The sequence below is a fragment of the Mastigoproctus giganteus genome, chromosome 8, assembly GCF_048544385.1.
Source record: "Mastigoproctus giganteus isolate SK-2022 chromosome 8, ASM4854438v1, whole genome shotgun sequence".
NCBI lineage: Eukaryota > Metazoa > Arthropoda > Arachnida > Uropygi > Thelyphonidae > Mastigoproctus > Mastigoproctus giganteus.
Window position 1 is genome coordinate 214,110,627 of NC_143582.1, and position 17,280 is coordinate 214,127,906.

Sequence of the window (17,280 nt, forward strand, 5' to 3'; positions counted from 1 at the left end):
ATTCTCATCAAGTTCACCTTCAGGTTCCTCTACCACACTGCAGAGTTTTTCAAACATGGCAATGTTTCCAAGATTTACTTTCCGACACCAGTTTTGCAGTTGGTTACAAATGCCTAAATATTGTCTTGAAATTGGATAATGTGTGTTTCCTTTCCCTGAAGTTTTGTTTGTTTGTTATTTTGTTTTTAGGAGCATTAGCAACTAAGGCCATATTGCTCCGGGATATGCGGTGGTCATTCCCTGACCTTTCCGCATCCTCCGTATTTGGTGGTCACGGGCTCGAGCCCCGGTGTAATCAAGAAGCGTGTGCTATGCACTGCTGCTCCTGCCCACCTGGCTACGGAGGCGCCCCCTGCAGTTTCAGCTTCGGCTTATTTAGCTGGTCTAAAATGTCTGCTAAGTAAGCAACTCTTTTCTTCCAAGCTTCATCATTAAAGTAAGCCACAAGGTCATGTTTTCCTTGCACTTCCAGGAATAACTTGATTTCATCTTTCAACATCTTTCGACAACCAGCATACAGCAGTGTAGAAAAGAAGAACCTTGTGATCAGAATTCATGTCTTTACAGAGTTCTTTAAACAGACACGTGTTGAGGGCTCCAGATTTGATGTAATTCGCAATTTTGATCAGAGAATAAAGTACCTCTTGCAGAGGAACTTGAAGAGGCTTACTGACAAGAGCATATCGGTGAATCATGCAGTGAATGTCCTTTGCTTGGGGAGCAAGTTCTTTCGCTTTTGTCATAAAGTCCGACTTTGACTCTAGCATAGTTGGTGCTCCATCTGTAGAAACCCCACAGATGTTTTTCCACTGTAGTCCTCCATGTTCAAAAAGGTATTTATTTTCTCCATAATATCTTCACCTTTTGTAGTAGTTTCAAGTGCACTACAAAACAGGAACTGTTCTTTGATGCCATCTGAATGAATGTTTTTCACGAAGACAAGCAACTGAGAACATGAACTTACATCGTTGATTCATCAACTTGAAAAGAAAACAATGGAGAAACTTTGATTTCATTCAAAACCTACTCTTTCGTGTCTATGGACATATCCGAAATACGCCTCTGAATAATGCTATTGGACAGAGATATTTGTGCATCTTTATCTCGCTGGCTTCCCCAAGAATTAACTTTACCATTTTCAATATGCAGGGTTTGATGATCGTTTCTCAAATCGTGTAAGGTTTTTTTTGTTTGGCAATTTCCAATGTGACTTCATATGATGCTTGCACTGCTCTCTGCTCTGTTGCTGAAAACTTTCTGTAGGATCAAGTCTCTGACGTCAGAAACCAGTTTCATGGCATCGAAAGAACTCCAAATCCTTTTTAGTATGTCCTGAATGCTTTATCTCTAAGTGACATTTCAGTTTTGAAGGTTTCATAGATATAGCACTGAGAAAAACATTGCCCAAAACGCATTGTGGTTTCTCTATGCCATTGCTGATCAAGTTGGTAAAGCCAAATTTCAGATAGTCTTCTGAATATTTACGTTTTTTCTCCATGGTTACGGATTTAGCATGGACAGCGTGAACTGATGACGAACTACTGATGCTCTTTAGATTTTAGAAAGTGCAAGCAGTAGCTAACCCGCGCTCAACAGTGAGTGGCTGGTTTCTATCATGGCATCAACTAAAGATGGTTGACTATTGGTGAACTAAGTTAGTGCCAGTTTGCATTAGATGGTCCATCGTGGACATTATTGAATTAAATCATTGCAAACATGGCGGCATCAGCAAAACACACAGGGTGATCTTTAACTGTTTAAGAGTGCAACTCACCTTTATTCGATGGTCCGTATTCAACAGTCGGTTATTCACACATCAAGACACAGATTAAAAATGAATTTTGATATTGAATTTTGCATCATAGTGAATATTTTTTTCAGTTTACTATTTGTAAAATAGAATTTTATTCTAATGATAACACTGCATTTGTATATTTTATTTTTAGGGAGTGAATACTCCCTAAAAATAAAAATAAGTCCACCGCGGCGGGAATTTGAAAAAATATTAAATGCCCGTCATAGCAAATAATTAAAATAATATAAAATATTTAACATGTATGAACATGGCAGGGTTTTAATATTTTTTAAGTATCTGCTGTGGTGGACCTTAAGTCAATTCCTTTCATTTATCAAAAATCAGTGTTACAACCACTAGTAGGATATTGTAGCCATATCCCATATTGAAATAAATAAGTATTGAAAACCTTCGTGGTGAAATTTCCTATAAAATACTGTAATTGCAACTAAAAATAACCATGGCTACCCCTCAGAAAACACTTTGTGACCCCCTTGGGAACCTGGGCTCTACCTAGACATCGTTTAGCCCTTCTCCTGAAAGTTGGGGGACCAGGGGCAGACTTTGGCCTAGGCAGACTAGGCAAATGCCTAGGGCCAGTAAAACAGTTTTATTATATATTTTTTATAGTATAAATTTTTATACGCAGAGGACTCTTTAGTTTTCAACATAATACAAGACCTGTATTTTTATATTTAGTAATAGAAGACCTTTTTTAACCCATTGAACTGTGTCCTCCATTACAATTTCTGGAATGTGGCAACCCTAGGTGGGGCCCGAAATGAGAATCTTGCCTAGGGGCCGACTTTTCCTTATTCCGCTACTGCACGGGACACTCTAATTACAATAGCATCCATAACTGAGGAACCTATTCACTGCCTGCGATCCAGTCGTTGTCTTGTTTGCAATATACAAATAAAGAATTCGAGTGAAAGCCGCAGGACACTCTCTAATTACAATAGCATCCGTCACTGAGGAACCAATTCAGGTGAACCAATTCACGGCCTGCGATCCAGTCGTTGTCTTGTTTGCGATATACAAAAAGGAATTAGTCGCAAGTAGACCGTTTGTGTGAAACTATCACGAAGTTGTTTGTGTGAAAATAAAGGGAACCTGAAAACCATAAAAGGAAAATGCCGACACTTGAAATAGTGGCTTTTAGTTATAATTTGTGCAGCCCAAAATGGGCTGCACAAATATTATTATATTTGTGCTCATTTAATATTTTGAAATATTGCCCATTTAATTATTTTGAAAATTTTGTGTCTTTTGAATTTTAGTGATTTATTTTCACAGTGTTCCACCTAACGAGTACCACATTTAGTTGATATGAATTTTTGTGTTATGTTTATTTCATATAAATTTATTGAATATCGAATAATTACGACAACGTGTAAGCTGATAATGTGGCTCCTAAAGAGCGCAGTAAGAAGAAAATTTCAATTAAATTAAACAAAAAATGTAGCGAAAATTTCAACGTCCGAGGTCTTTGAACGAATATTAAAATAAAAATTATTATTTTTCCCCGGGGGATGGATTTCTATTCCACCGGAGGTGAAATTCAACCCCGGTCATCCCCCTGGATTCAACACTGATGTTGTAATATTAACAGAAATCAAAGAACAACTCCAAGAAATATTAACAAACATCAATAAAATAAGCAACAATTATGGAATAAATATCAATATAAATAAAACCAAAGTAATGCAAATCGGAAGAACCACAGAAGACATAAACACAAACAACCAAAATCAACAAATAGAACAAACACAAAAATTCGTATACCTGGGCTCTTTAATAACTGGAAAACTAAGTAACAATGACCCACTTAATCACAACCTGAACATCGGATGTACAAATATGAACAGACTCAAAAACATATGGAAGAGCAACAAAATCTCAAACAATCTAAAAATTAAACTATACGAAACGGTCATCATACCCACAGCAACTTACGGATCAGAGACATGGAGAATAAATAAGAAAGAAAGGCAAAAGATAATGGCATTTGAAATGAAATGCCTAAGGAAAATTATAAAAACAAATTGGAGAACACACAAAACTAATGAACAAGTAAGAAAAGATCTAAACTTTGAACGCAGCATAAAATAACTAATCTACAAAAAACAACTTCAGTGGTTTGGACATGTGAATCAGACGAAACAACAAAGGCTACCAAATTAACTCTTAATATTGACAGGAAGAATTGGGGATAAGAGACCACTAGGAAGACCCAAAAGAGAATGGCTCCAATGTGTAAAGGAGAACACAGGATTTCAGAACTATCGACAAATGATGAGGGATTCAACAGACAGACAACAATGGAGGTCGATATTCAAATTGGGACTCAACCCGTGCTAAACGAAAGAGTAGAATAATGATGATGTGTATGGTTAATATATACACTCTTGAACAAAATATTCTTTGCGAAACATTTATAATAAATAAATAAAGAGTAATAATAAATAAAAAGCACGAATTACTTCTGTAATGGTTTGAATTTATTCGCCAAACATTTTTCTGTGAACTCTTTATTATTCAGTTACTTCTAAAAAAATTACTTGCGCCTTTAACTTTTATGCATGGCTCAGTGATTTAAGGATTTTTTTTTTTTTTTTTTAACTTTGAAACAGAGTTTTTCGAAATGCAGTGCTTTTAGCTTGCTCACAGAGAAACCAGACTGCTGGCTGCCCTTGCGCTAATGTCACGACTGGCACTGAGCCGGTCCATGTTTGTATAAACTGTATACTGTATATAAAATCTGGCAATTTTTTCACTGAATCCAGATACGAGGATTATTTTTGCTCCACCACTATCATGAAACAAACCCTCAAAATTAAACCACGAAACTTGACTTACAGTATACCGAAAGAATTAACAAAGTAAGCCAATATCATGAAATGCTGTTCTAATACAAAAAACGTAAGCGACCTCCAAACAGAACTGGTATTTGTAATAACATGTAATTGGGCCAGTACTTTTGCTTATGAGAGAGAGATTTTTCTTGCCAGGACAACCTAGTCCTGCGGGTAGTTGTACACTAAAGTTTTACTTGTCATTAACTCTATGCACCTGGCTTCAAAACCACGTGGTTCAAGTTAGAAGGTTGACACGAATTGACCATATGTCCTGAGTTCTGTCGCTTTCTACAATTTTTGTATTCGAAGAACTGCATGCATAGGAACGATCTCCATATTTCTAGGTAAGCGTTGCTTGCATAAAATCCCTGTATAATTCACAGGTACTCACCATAGTATAAACTTTGAAGTATGTTCCGAATTTGTTCTTAAATATATATTTTTAAACACATTTGTAATGTGAACATGTATATTAACTCGTAATCAATAAGCAATTTTCATCGTTAGACGAGAATTGGTTATGAGCTTATTTGTATCAGTAATACAAGAAGCTCATAACCAATGTTTCAACTTCATTACAGTTCGTGCGTGGCTGGAACACAAGTTTGAAAAAGAGAGCAACCAGTTGTGCCTCGCCAGGATTTTTATTTGGGAGGAAGCATTGAGGTGTGTGTGTGTGTGTGTGTGTGTTGGTGGGGGGGGGGGGGTAATGTATAAAAAGCATATTAAAGATTCAATTGATTTTGCACTCATTTTACACTTTCTATTTGAAAAAGGTAGACTTGGAAAACATCGAACACCTTGAGTTAATTAGTTGTTGTTTGGCTTTTAGAAACACCAGCGACTTTTTTCTTTTTAATGAAAACCCCAGGCACGAAAGGTATAAGAACTTACATCACTAAGTACCGTGCATGAGTTGAAGGTTAAGGAGGTGAAAGAAGATACTTGTTGACATTATAAGTGGATGATTTAGTCTTAGACCAGCGTTTCCCAAACTGGGGTCCACAGACCCCTAGGGGTTCGTATACTAGTTCCAGGGGGTCCCCGAAACGGACCTTCTGGAATCAGTCAAATTATTCGTTCAACGTATAGCAAATTGATGATACATAAAGTTATTATTATAAATATATTATTATATATATAACCCCTGGCACAGTGACGTGAAGGGTATTGTAAAGTGTGGGTACTTGCGTGTACTTTTGCACCTTACAATAAAGATTATATTTATAGGGATCCGCAAACTTTTTTTTGATTTCTGAAGGGTTTCGTAAACATTTTTTGATTTTTGAAGGGTTCCGTAGATCTCAGTAGTTTGGGAACCACTGACTTAGACTATATTAGGCTGTATATCCCCTGGCATTTACTGCCGTGAAAGGAATTTGTCACTCACCAATATAACACTTTATTTAGTATGGCAGAACAAATAAAGATTTATTTATGTCTATAAATTACGCGTAGTCTATGGTTTATTTGCTGTTTCCAGGGGGAAACAGCAAATAAACTATACTAGTTCCAGGGGGTCCCCGAAACGGACCTTCTGGAATCAGTCAAATTATTCGTTCAACGTATAGCAAATTGATAATACATAAAGTTATTATTATAAATATATTATTATATATATAACCCCTGGCACAGTGACGTGAAAGGTATTGTAAAGTGTGGGTACTTGCGTGTACTTTTGCACCTTACAATAAAGATTATATTTATAGGGATCCGCAAACTTTTTTTTGATTTCTGAAGGGTTTCGTAAACATTTTTTGATTTTTGAAGGGTTCCGTAGATCTCAGTAGTTTGGGAACCACTGACTTAGACTATATTAGGCTGTATATCCCCTGGCATTTACTGCCGTGAAAGGAATTTGTCACTCACCAATATAACACTTTATTTAGTATGGCAGAACAAATAAAGATTTATTTATGTCTATAAATTACGCGTAGTCTATGGTTTATTTGCTGGACAAAAAATCCAAGTTTCCAGGAGGGGGAAAAAACCATGCTCTTGTCACTTGAGACCAACTATCTCATCCACGTTGTAAAAGATTTTTGGTTATTTGGTTTTTTTTTTATGAGCATTAGCAACTAAGGCCATATTGCTCCGGGAATATGCGGTGGTCATTCTCTGACCTTTCTGCATCCTCCGTATTTGGTGGTGACGGGCTCGAACCCCGGTCTAATCAAGAAGCGTGTGCTACGCACTGCTGCTCCTTCACACCTGGCTACGGAGGCGCCTACGTTGTAAAAGAGGCCCATGTAAATTCCTCGCATCAGTGACGGGATTCAAACTCAGGTCTTTTCAATCTAGTATCAGGTGGTAGGAAATTATATCAACCGTGCTGCCCGCTAGGGCGAGTTAATTAGTAAACGAAAATTAAAACGAGCACTATTAATAATTAATATTACCACAGTTGTTATAATCGCGGTCCTTCCACGCCGGGTAGAAAAGGGCAAAGTTCGAAGCCCGCCAAAGACGCGAGGAATTTTAATGGGCTTCTTTTCGCAACGTGGCAGTCAAGAGAGGGTTACTTTTTCTTTTTTCTTCTCCCCCTCCCCCACACAAAGAAAACTCGGGTTTTTCGAAGCGCAAACCGATCGAAGAATACACGCAGTTGGACACGATATTCTGAAGCCTCAATAGCATTTTCCAAACACGAAGATGAAATATAAAAATTGTAGAGTCTGATGAAGTGTGTGTGTGTGTGTGTGTGTGTGTGTGTGTGTGTGTGTGTGTGTGTGTGTGTGTGTCGGAGCACGTTGTACTTGCAGAAGTTAAAAAATACGGCAAACCTGCTACTTTATCATCAGTCCGTAACTTCCAAATTATGATCTGTCAATTCAATCAATAAAAACGAAGACTCTCTAATCTCAAGTCTAAAGGAACACAAGTATGATGTGCGATAAAGCATCTAAAAGTGTCATTCCTCGCCTGAGAAACAGCATTTAAAGGCCAAATGTCGGCTAACGCTCACCTCCCTACCTCTAACACATTTTTAGGAGATTTTATCACTTCTTTAATTAAGCTTTAAATAAGCTTCTTAAAAATGAAAAAAAAAAAAAAAAAAAAAAAAAAAAGGAAGTAAACCCTTGAGCTGGTATATCATTTGCAATAAAGGCGAAGCTCAGGACTGCTCTTATCCATATTCAACTATAGGCGACCGCCTGATTGTTCCCAGAATTCAAATTGTGGTTATTTGTGATATTTTAATTTCAGTACTTTAACATTTTGAGTCGCTTTACACTTTTAATTAGACTGACATTCCTTCAAATTAATCCCCAGCTTTCTGTACAATCGATCCAGAGCACGTAGGAGGCGCCTGTTGGCAGCACTGTTTAGTTGAAGAGTGGCGAGGAAGCGAACTGCTGCTTGCAATATCCGTTGACCATTTTGTAGAACAAATCAAGAGTCCTTCTTGAGCATCCCTTTCCCATTACCACTACTGCAGTATCGACTTCAGAGCGCTAGCAAGAACGCAATCTCCCACATATGGAGTCATTCTTTCAAGATTCGCAATACTACTGCTAGACCACAACCAATCTGAATAGCTAGTTCTCACACGGTCCATTAACGAAGAAATGAACTGCACCTGCTCATCAATGAGTGGATGCCTAATACGTGGTTCATCCTGCACACATTCCCATCCACGAAACGCCTTTATTTATCCGGCTACAGCCCTGTGCAACTTCTGCCTTTATCCAAGAGCACTTATCTCGTTTCATAAATACAGCTCGGAGTGCCTGCAGCACGTACTTACACTTCTCTATCCAATGAAGCAACTTTCTCACTCACGTGCACTTACTAAACTAACCGTTGTCCAGCTGTCTTTTACATAGCCTATACCACGTGAATCCTGCTTACGAACATGCAAAGTAGTGTTTACATTTCTTTTTGAACATCTCTCTCACTTAAAAGGAGGAATCAGCTTGTTTACACCTATTTACTTTCTTTTGAGAAAAGTGAAACACGAAGCAAACGTATAATGAGACAGTTTCTCCTTTTAATGCGAATGAACACGTTTTTCAAAAAATAAAAATTTATAGTTAAAAATTTATAAATAAAATATACTAAATTAGCTCTTAAAATGGTTTTAGCATTTGAACCGATATAATTTCGTTTGTATAACGTAAATCCCAAAGTAATTGCTTAAGAGCCATGGAATTTCCACATACACTGGGGCAAAATAAAATGAGGTCAATAATTGGAGGGCAACGCACTGAGAACTTGCTAATAAATAATTTCGTGACCAGTAATGATACTTTTAGGTTCAGATATTTCTAAGGTCAAAAAACTTAAGGAAAACGAAAAACTGCATCATCGCATAGACGTTAAGTGTTTCAGAAAAAAATTCAATGGGATGAATGGGATGGGTATTCGCTGCACGACAGAAGTATCCATCTCAGTGATTCTCAAACAAAAATTATGGTGTTTCCTTATAACATCATAATAATGCTGAACCATTTGCAATTATCTAATAGAATCGTAATTTTTTCCTGATATAGATATTTCTGCAGGCTGATATATTTATAGGTAAATGGTATAACGAAAAATTTCCCGTTTTTGAAAAAAAATAAAAAAAAATAAAATACTGCTCTTAATCCTTTAGTGACCGGCAAGTAGAAAATCTCCGGTCAGCACGGGTTGAGTCTGTCAGACTCATGGGAAAAAAATGTATGGCAGAAAGGAAATAAAAAATTACAAATTTAGATTAATTAATATTTAAGGTAGTATAATGAATAAAGCGTAAAAAATTAATTTTATCAAATTGTTTGCAAAACTGTTCAAAATACAAAAGAAATAAAAAATAAAAAAATAGAAATCCATACAAATCATTCTAGCGTGTATCCCACAGAGATATTTTTTACACATCTATTGCTCAAGTGCGTTAAGGTAAGGATAGAGTCTTCAAAGAATAGCATTTAGAAAACTAACGTGTAGAATTAAATGCATGCCTTTCAGCCTCAACCCGGTCATAATGTCTTTTATACAGTTATTCTTTCGTATTTCAATCGTTCGCTTTCCTTGGTGGATTTAAGTAGCATACTAGTTCCTTATGTTGTAATAGATGTTTCTGACAGCTGTTTTATTCACGAAAGTTCAAGGACTTTTGACCTTTGAGCAAGTTAATCTTCTTCTGACGAGCTGCAGAAAAAGAGGAGCGTTTATTGAGGAAACTGGAATCTGTCATACGTCCAGTTTTGAGTGAATATGAAGAATTGTGGGGGGTGTAATGATGGATACGGGTACTAAATCGCATATCAAGTCATGGTTCAACTTTTTACGATGTATTAATGGGCATTTTATCTTTTCTTTCTTTTTTTTTTTTTTAATACAATATTTGCTGTTTGTGTTTTGGATTGGTTGGGTTATTTCAGAACAAGCCCAAGCAGCCTAAGGACACGCAGCATTTGCATATTTGAGTACTGTATTCTTCTTTTGACGTGCTGCAGAAAAAGCGGAGCGAGTATTGAGGAAACTGGAATCTGTCATACGTCCAGTTTTGAGTGAATATGAAGAATTGAGGGTGGGGGTGGGGTTATGATGGATACGGGTTCTAAATCGCATTTCCAGGAGATTTCCAGGACTGCTGGGAGTCACAGTGGAACAAGTAAATACATCGGCTGTGTTAGGGCAACTAAGAGTAGGAACAGGTGCATGTATACTTGCATGTACACCAATGCTAGGAGTATAGTTAATAAATTTGATGCGCTTGAAGTGCTAGTCAAGACATCAAAGGCAGATATTGTTGGGATATCAGAGACATGGTGTCACACAGATATAAGTAGTGCAGAATTATTTGAAGTTGGGGAGTACAATGTGTTCAGAAAGGTTAGACAGGACAGAAACAGAGGACGGGTTGTTGTTGTTGTTATTATTATTAGCTACATGGTGCAAGGAAGCTTGAGGCTTATGTTACATCAAACAAAAAAAAAAAAAAAAATCACCGAGTTACCCTGAGAGAGAGAGAGAGTCAAAAGTAAAAGGGAATCACCGAGAAAGAGAAGAATGGTGATATCCAGCTCAGGACCCTGTTAGTTAGAAACACAAAATCTAAGGAAGTGCATCCAACTGATGTTGGTGGACAATGCAATGTTGAGTCTGTTTGGTGTGACATAAGCACTGGGAAAGGGAAAATGAGAGTAGGTGTGTGTTATAGGTCTAATGAATCTGAGTATAATGAGCAATTGTGCAGAGAAATAGAGTGGGCCAGTAAATCAGAATGTTTTATAATAGGAGATTTTACCTTTCCAGATATTGACTGGAACTGGTGGATTGGTCACTCGCACACTAGCAGGTCTTTTGTGGATTTATTGGATGACTGTTTTCTACAGCAACATGTTCGAGAGGCAACTAGAGGGAGTAATACTCTTGATCTGATTATCAGCAGTGATTATTTATGCATTAAGAATTTGCAGATAAAGGAACCACTGGGTGACAGTGATCACAATGTACTGATGCGGAAATTACTAAACGATGTAACTACCATCAAGGCTAAAGGGAACGGCTTTTGCTTTCGTAAAGGTGACTACAGGCGTCTCATACAGTTTTTAAATTCTGTACAGTGGGATCAACTGATGATGTAGTAACATCATCAGTTGATCCCACTGATCTTACTAACGTTGAATTCTAAATGGGAAGCCTTCAGGGACTTAATTTTGGAGGCTACTAGACTTTTCATTCCAACTAAGAAATACTGTTCAAGGTTTAGGCCTAAATGGATGTCAGATGAATTAATGAGGCTCGTGGCAGAGGAGAAAAATGTATGGGATGCATATAAAGTATCAGGTGACACAGAAGCCTATGGCAGATATAAACTAGTCTGTAATCAAGTCACAAAGGAGGTTAGGCAGGCGAAGGCAGACTACGAGAAATCTTTGGCAAAGGATGCAAAGAAAAGCAGCAAAGAGTTTTTTACTTATGTAAACTCTAGAAGGAAAGATATGAATCGGATTGGACCACTTAACATAGATGGGTTGACTATTGATGATCATGCTCAGGTCATGATCATTGATGATCATGCTCATCAACTGAATGAGTACTTTGCATCTACATTCACACATGAGGAGTTATTCAATTAGGGGAGTGCCAGAAGTTTATCAAACTCTATCAAGGAGCTTTTGTAATAACTGTTGCAGTTATTACAAAAGTTAGGAGAAATTGTTGCAGTTAAACATAAAAAAGGCATCTGGGTTGGACGGTACCTATCCAGTTATATATTAAAGGAGGCAGCAAAGGAAGTAAGCAAACCCCTAGCCATAATTATGAGAGCTTCCTTGGACTCAGGGGGAGGTCCCACAATGGACCTGAGGTGTGCAAATGTATCACCAATTCACAAAGTGGGTTCAAAAGGTGATCCAAGTAACTATAGACCAGTTAGTTTAACTTGTGTTCCGGGGAAAATAATGGAATAACTGGTTAAAGAAGCATTGCAGGATCATCTAGACAAGACTGCGGTAATAGTCAAGACACAGCATGGGTTTGTTAAAGGGAAGTTTTGTCTGACCAATTTGATTGGAATACTATGATGTGGTCACAAAGGAACTGAATGCCAAAAATAATTTTGATATCATATACTTGGATTTCAGGAAAGCTTTTGCATATAAAAGACTGCCGTACAAATTGGAGAGGTATGGCATTAAGGGTAAATTGCTACAATGGATAAAAGGATGTTGAGTGGGCGACGACAGAGAGTGGTAATCAATGGACACTGGTCTTCGTGGACAAATGTTATTAGTGGAGTTCCCCAGGGTTCGGTGTTGGGTGCATTGTTGTTTTGTATATTTATCAATGATATTGATGAATTATATCAGGTTTAATGTCTAAGTTTGCAGATGATACATTGGTGTGCAAATCATAAGGACCCACAATGTTTCTAAAGGTTACAACCACAAAATCAAACGAAACCGCCTGTGGCGATCTGCATAACTGTGGCCGTTTAGTAGAAAGCTGGTGCACATGCAAAAATTTCAATTGTGATGAGAGGGTTCACATAAACAGATAAAAGCAGCAGTTATGTGAAAATTACCGAATGGTGAGCCCAATTGTTACAGACGCTCGATTGGTTTCATACAGTGCTACAGACAAGGAAATGGCCAATAGACAACATCTGGATGACTTTACCTGGGGTCGAATAATTGGGAAGATCGAGGATGGTCAAAGTGCGAGGAGTGTGGCTGCAGAGTTCGGTATCGCCCATAGCATCGTTTCACGTGACTGGTCGGCCTTCAGAACGACAGGTACAGCTGTTCGAAGGACCAGTGGTGGTCGTCCACGAAAAACAACGCCCAATGATGACCGCTATATACTCCTACAGGCCGATAGAGACCAACACCAGACAGCGCGATCCGTTGCAAACCAGCTGCACAGGACGCAGGATATTGCGGTTTACAAAGGCTCCACAAAGGTGGACTGTTTGCCCGACGGCCAGTACGCTGTGTCCCTTTAACAACTGCTCATCGGAGACACCGTTTACAGTGGTGCATCGAACACAAGGACTGGACAGCAGCGCAATGGGGTAAGGTACTCTTTACTGATGAGAGTACATTCAGTCTCAGCAGCGATTCTGGACGTCAGCTAATCTGGCGAAAGGTTGGCACACGGTAACACCCGTAAACATCACTGAAAGGGATAGATGTGTCGGTCGAGATGTTCTCGTCTGGGGAGGCGTTATCTTGAATGGACGTACACAACTCCAGATACTGGAAGTCGGTACTATAACCGGTGCACGCTACTGTACTGAGGTAATCCTTCCCCATGTCTGTTCCGAGGTGCCACTGGCACCGTGTTCGTGTTTATGGATGATAACATCACACCCCATCGCACTGCAGCTGTTTATATGCTTTTGGAAAGTGAGGACATTGTTCGTATGGATTGGCCTGCCCGTTTCTTCCGATCTAAATCCCATCGAACAGATATGGGACGCTCTGGGAAGACATCTAGCGGCACGTCCACACCCACCAGAAAATGTTCACCAGCTGAAGATGGGACTGACAGAGGAATGGACGATGTTACCACAAGAACTTATCAACAACACTGTTCTAAGTATGGACAGGCGGTGCAAAGCTTGCATCGACATTAGGGGTAGCCATATCTCCTACTGAGGACTACTTCTTCCCTTTGTTCCATCTTTGGCAGTGATGCATCTGTATCATGGCAGCCAGTGCTATGTTGCCATTTTTGAATACAGTCCCTCTGTACCATTTTGTTTCGTTGTTGTGTCGGTGTTGTTTCCTTCATCATTTCTGTAACTCACGATGTTCCTTTGGTATGCTTTTCCTATATCCAGGCAACACGTATGAGAAGCTACAGGTGAAAACCTGACTGATCCTTAAGTTTTGCACACCAGTGTGCAAAGGTTGGCAGGGTTGTTAACGACAGTAAAGACAGTATGCTACTCCAACTGGATCTAAATAAGTTTGGCAAATGGGCTGAGAAGTGGCAACTGAAGTTTAACATTGACAAATGCAAAGTACTGCATATGGGTAGCTGTTGTTGTTTGGTTGTTAGGAGCATTAGCAACTAAGGCCATATTGCTCCGGGGATATGCGGTGGTCATTCCGACCTTTCCGCATCCGCCGTATTTGGTGGTGACGGGCTCGAACCCCGGTCTAATCAAGAAGCGTGTGCTACGCACTGCTGCTCCTGCCCACCTGGCTACGGAGGCGCCCAATATGGGTAGCAATAACCGAAGAGAAACGTACCAACTGTGTGGTACTAAACTCAGGGAAGTGAAAAGTGAAAAAGACCTGGTGGCAATTGTGCAGTCAAATATGAACTTTGCTGTGGCAGTGCAGACGGGCTGTCAGGAAAGGTCATCGAATCTTGTCAATGATATATAGGAATTTTGCTAGCAGGGACAGGGAGTTGATTATCCCGTTATACAAGGCAATGGTCAGGGTACACACTGAGTACTGTGTACAGGTCTGGAGGCCTCATTTTAGGAAAGATGTAGAGTTGCTAGAACAAGTACAAAGAAGGGCAACAAGATTGGTGAGGGGAACAAAGGGGTGCTCTTACCAAGAAAGGCTTACGTTCTGCAAATTTCAGCGCCTGGAGATGATCTGATTGAGGTGTATAAGGCCTTTGAATGGGTTGAGCAAACTGAATGCTGGTGGGTTCTTCCTCTTGCTCAGATTAAAGACCTGACGGGGCACAGATTGAAATTGAGGAAAGACAGTTGTAAAATAGATGTGCGGAAATTTGCCTTTAGCCAGTGGGGTGGTTGATTGGTGGAACAGACTTCCATTTTTTTTTTGTTGTGGAAGTTGATAGCCTAAATAAATTTAAGGCTGAGCTGGAAAGGCATTTGGAACGAATGTAGGGGTGAAATGGGCGGGTTTTTTTTTTTTTTTTTTGCTGATGCTGCATAAGTTTGCTTTCTTGCATTTTATGCCTCTACTAATGCCAATTCCATAGATGGTTCGCGTGTTAGGCTGAAAATTCGAGTTTGCACATATAGAATAACAGTGGTCATGAAGTCATTAAAGCTGATACAGCGGCTATGGCCTCTGTGCCAGCTGCGAGGGCTATCATTTGGTTATACTGCAAACAGTAAAGCATAATACACTGATGTGCAAATTTTAAGGACCAGTTAGGTTTTCACTTGTAGCTTCTCATAGACCTGGATATGGGAAAAGCATACCAAAGGAACCTCGTGAGGTACAGAAATGATGAAGGAAACAACACCGACACAACAACGGAAACAAAACGGTACAGAGGAACTTTATTCAAAAATGGCAACATAGCACTGGCTGCCATGATACAGATGAATCACTGCCTAAGATGGAACAAAGGGAAGAGGAGGTATGACCGACCACTCCTAATGTCGATGCAGGCTTTGCACCGCCTGTCCATACTTAGAACAATGTTGTTGATAAGTTCTTGCGGTAATATCGTCCATTCCTCTGTCAGCGCCATCTTCAGCTGGTGAACATTTTCCTGGTCGGTGTGGATGTGTGGCTAGGCGTCCCCCCAGAGCGTCCCATATATGTTCGATGGGATTTCATACGAACAATGTCCTCACTTTCCAAAAGCATATCGCAGCTGCACTGCGATGGGGTGTGGCGTTATCATCCATAAACACGAACTCGGGGCCAATGGCACCTAGACACAGACGCACATGGGGAAGGATTACATCAGTACAGTAGCGTGCACTGGTTACAGTACCGCTTTCCAGTATCTGGAGTTGTGTACGTCCATCCAAGATAACGCCTCCCCAGACGAGAATACCTCGACCGCCAAATCGATCCCTTTCAGTGATGTTTGCGGGGATGATGCCGTGTGCCAACTTCTCGCCAGATTAGCTGACGTCCAGAATCGCTGCTGAGACTGAATCTTCTCTCATCAGTAAAGAGCATCTTAAGTAAAGATTTTGTGGTTGTAACCTTTAGAAATAATGTTGCTCTTTACGTTTTGCACACCAGTGTATTAGAACCACCCGAAAAATAATCCATCTGCCCGTGTGTGTTATGTATGTAAATTCCGTGTGTGGTGTCTGGTCGATCTGCCTGTTTTGCTGGAAGAAAAACCCGAGTTTCCGGGGGAGGGACTCTTGCTGTCCACACCTGAGACCAACTAACTCTGCCAAGGAGTGAAAATAAACCCATAAAAATTCCTCGCGTCATTGACAGGATCCAGCTCAGGGCCTTTAACACGCTGTGTGGGAAGAACGGTGATTATAATCACTGTGCTACCGCGGACATATATACGGCGAACAGATAACAATGCACTATAATGCAGCTATGGATCGGGTGAAAATGAGGAATACAGAGGGTATTTAACATTTATTTACATTTGCGCGATAAGATGTACTGGAATTTCTTCTTTAAGATAAAATTCTTCCTTTATTAATTACCTCTTAATGAGTGAGTAACTCTAAATACTTTGATGGATCGCGACAATGAAATGTAGGGTGTAAAATAAAGGTTTTTTTCCCCCTCTGTTACGTAGTACTTGGGAAGGACCATCCTATTTTTGCTGACATGTAATTCTGAATCTCTTCAAATGAACACATCAACTAGACTCTAAATTGCGATACTTTCCAATAAATAAATAAATTGAAAAACTATCATGTATCGGTCGCATAGCATCCACATCATTCTTACCGATTACAAACAAAGTCCAATGGGTTTTTCCGAATTTGTTCCATTTGTGATTGTATGTAAAAAAAAAAAAAAAAAAAAAAACACAGCTAAAGAGTTTCGAGTAATGGAATTTATACTGCGTAAGAAAAATTTATATCCCCTAATGGTTTAATGGAATTATCTGAAAATATCCATGTCAATACATCATGATGTATACAAATGATCAATCAGGGTATAAGTTGGAAGTGAAAATACGCAGGATACAAAGCCAATGTGAGATGTTAGTATTACTTTGCAAAAGAAGAAGACCGAATATTGATGAGAGAGAAAAAATTTTAAGATGTACAAAGCTGCTCATACAAAGGTGAACGAGTAGCATACAAATGAATAAGCTTAAATAGGATTGAATAGTCAAGCTCCTATGGATGGGTTATCCAGCATTCTGTTCGTGGTCAACGAGATTCTAGGACAGTTCGTTGGCATCCGCAGATAATAGGAAAACTCACAGGTGTCGTCCAGGTTACGAGCACCTAGACAAATATCCGAGTTCAAA

At 39.2% G+C, this 17,280-nt stretch overlaps 2 protein-coding genes across 2 annotated transcripts in view; one reads left to right on the plus strand and one right to left on the minus strand.

The window, feature by feature from the left end:
• Positions 1-17,280, minus strand: part of Rab3GAP1 (RAB3 GTPase activating protein subunit 1) — a 342,380-nt gene that overhangs the window by 49,087 nt on the left and 276,013 nt on the right. The window lies entirely within an intron of this gene.
• LOC150082259 (uncharacterized) overlaps positions 4,868-17,280 on the plus strand; it is a 28,574-nt gene continuing 16,161 nt past the window's right edge. Inside the window, exon 1 of the mRNA XM_090379391.1 lies at positions 4,868-4,997. The gene's annotated coding sequence lies outside the window, so the exon portion shown is untranslated. The remainder of the gene's footprint in view (positions 4,998-17,280) is intronic.